The 2,500-nt window shown below is 61.2% G+C and overlaps 2 non-coding genes and 1 pseudogene across 2 annotated transcripts in view; all 3 read right to left on the minus strand.

Annotated features, from left to right (window-relative positions):
* LOC146144857 (large subunit ribosomal RNA) overlaps nt 1–1,010 on the minus strand; it is a 3,679-nt pseudogene extending 2,669 nt beyond the window's left edge.
* Nucleotides 1,011–1,258: 248 nt separating this feature from the next.
* Nucleotides 1,259–1,412, minus strand: LOC146144858 (5.8S ribosomal RNA). The gene has a single exon (XR_014499109.1). It is a non-coding gene; the product is annotated as a 5.8S ribosomal RNA (ribosomal RNA).
* A 247-nt stretch (nt 1,413–1,659) lies between these two features.
* LOC146144859 (small subunit ribosomal RNA) overlaps nt 1,660–2,500 on the minus strand; it is a 1,811-nt gene continuing 970 nt past the window's right edge. Inside the window, exon 1 of the ribosomal RNA XR_014500679.1 lies at nt 1,660–2,500. This exon is cut by the window's right edge and continues 970 nt beyond it. This is a non-coding gene — a ribosomal RNA (small subunit ribosomal RNA).

A 2,500-nucleotide genomic window follows, 5' to 3' on the forward strand; every position in this document is an offset into this window, starting at 1 on the left:
CGAACGCTCTCGCTCGACCTCTCCGGCAAAGCGGACGAGATCGGCCGGTGATGCGGCCGCCGCGAACGACGACGTCTCACCTCCGCCGGACCGCGCCGACATTCACTTTCACTGCGCCCATGGGTTTCGTACTGCCCCGTGGCTCGCGCTCACGTTAGACTCCTTGGTCCGTGTTTCAAGACGGGTCGGGAAGGTGGCTGACTTCAGCCGCGGACCCCGTGCGCCTCGCGAAACGACACCGGAAGCGCGACCGAGACGAAGAGGCTGGGCACTGAGAACAGTCCCCGACCCACGACGCCCCAGCCGGCACCGGGCGCTCGGCCCCGAAGGGCAGACGCGGCGATCTCTCCTCGCCCGAACGGCGGGCCGACGGACACGCGCGCCTATAGTACCCGACCGAGGCCGGGTTACCTTGCGCGCGGCCTTCTCGCCGCCGTCCAGACGGTCGCGGCCTTCGCCCGGCGCTAGTGCGCTGGTCCCCGATCGGGCGGCGCCGCCGGCGGCCCGTGAGGGTCCGCACGACAACGTCGCCGACAGGGGGCCGGCTGAAAGCGACCGGGCGACCCGACAGGCCCTCCCGTTTGCCTCTCGACGGTTTCACGTACTCTTTAACTCTCTCTTCAAAGTGCTTTTCAACTTTCCCTCACGGTACTTGTTCGCTATCGGTCTCGTGACCGTATTTAGCCTTAGATGGAGTTTACCACCCGCTTTGGGCTGCATTCCCAAACAACCCGACTCTGGGAAGACGCCGTAGCGCGCCCGCCTGTCGCCGCCATGGGCCTGACACCCGCTCTGGGAAAAGGCCTCGATCAGAAGGACGCGGGCGACCGGCGAAGCGCGCCGTGACGAATTCCGTACGCCACAATTCCGCGCACTCCAAAAGCGCGCGGATTCGGCGATGGGCACATCCCGCTTCACTCGCCGTTACTGAGGGAATCCTCGTTAGTTTCTTTTCCTCCGCTTAGTAATATGCTTAAATTCAGCGGGTAGCCTCGTCCGACCTCAGGCCGAAAGTAAGGACCGGGACTATTCTTCCCGTTCCGCGCTCGCCGTCGGCGCCGCGCGCCGCCGCGCACCTCGATTCCCGCCCTTGAGCCGCCAGCCGTTGGCCTCTTCGAGGTCGACTCGCCGCCGCCGCGCGGGATTCTGGTCGCGATCGTCGCGCATCGTGCCGTGCTGTCTTGAGCGGGACGGGCGCTCGCGCGTCCGACGCCGCAGCAGCCGCGCGGAGAAATCCCCGCGCGGAACGTTTGCAACGCGACCCTGAGGCGGGCGCGGCCCCGGGATTGACCCGAGGCCGCAATTTGCGTTCAGAACGTCGATGCTCAATGTGTCCTGCAATTCACACTAATTCACGCAGCTAGCTGCGTCCTTCATCGACTCACGAGCCGAGTGATCCACCGCCAAGAGCCATCCACGATTGTTTCGCTCGCACAGTGCCTCGCACTATAGGGTGACAAAATAGACCGCGCCGAGCGGTCGGCCAGGCCGACGCTTGAAGCCGGAGCGCGCGGCACCGCGGCACTCGACGCGCAAACATTACCGGGTGACCGAATCGCCGGCCGGCGCGCCGCTCCTCGCGGGTCGGGCGCCGGGTAGCAAAGACTTTTTCTCTCGCTTGTCCGAGTTTCGCGTTCGCCGAAGCGTTTGCGAGACCGTTAATGATCCTTCCGCAGGTTCACCTACGGAAACCTTGTTACGACTTTTACTTCCTCTAAATGATCAAGTTAGATCGTCTTCTCGGACGCCGGCTCGACCGTTGCCGGCCGCGCCAGGTCCAATCGGAGGACCTCACTAAACCATTCAATCGGTAGTAGCGACGGGCGGTGTGTACAAAGGGCAGGGACGTAATCAACGCGAGCTAATGACTCGCGCTTACTGGGAATTCCTCGTTCAAGGGAAATAATTGCAATTCCCTATCCCTAGCACGACCGGGGTTCAGCGGGTTACCCAGACCTGTCGGCCAAGGCGAGCACATGCTGATCCGGTCAGTGTAGCGCGCGTGCGGCCCCGAACATCTAAGGGCATCACAGACCTGTTATTGCTCAATCTCGTGTGGCTAAACGCCACTAGTCCCTCTAAGAAGTTAGACGCCGACCGATTGGGTCGCGTAACTAGTTAGCAAGCCAGAGTCTCGTTCGTTATCGGAATTAACCAGACAAATCGCTCCACCAACTAAGAACGGCCATGCACCACCACCCACAGAATCAAGAAAGAGCTCTCAATCTGTCAATCCTCACTGTGTCCGGGCCGGGTGAGATTTCCCGTGTTGAGTCAAATTAAGCCGCAGGCTCCACTCCTGGTGGTGCCCTTCCGTCAATTCCTTTAAGTTTCAGCTTTGCAACCATACTTCCCCCGGAACCCAAAGACTTTGGTTTCCCGCAAGCTGCCGGAGAGGTCGTAAAACTAACGCCCCCCGATCGCTAGTTGGCATCGTTTATAGTCAGAACTAGGACGGTATCTGATCGTCTTCGAACCTCTGACTTTCGCTCTTGATTAA

Source organism: Ascidiella aspersa, chromosome 5 (assembly GCF_963924565.1).
Source record: "Ascidiella aspersa chromosome 5, kaAscAspe10.2, whole genome shotgun sequence".
In the NCBI taxonomy this organism is placed as follows: Eukaryota; Metazoa; Chordata; class Ascidiacea; order Phlebobranchia; family Ascidiidae; genus Ascidiella; species Ascidiella aspersa.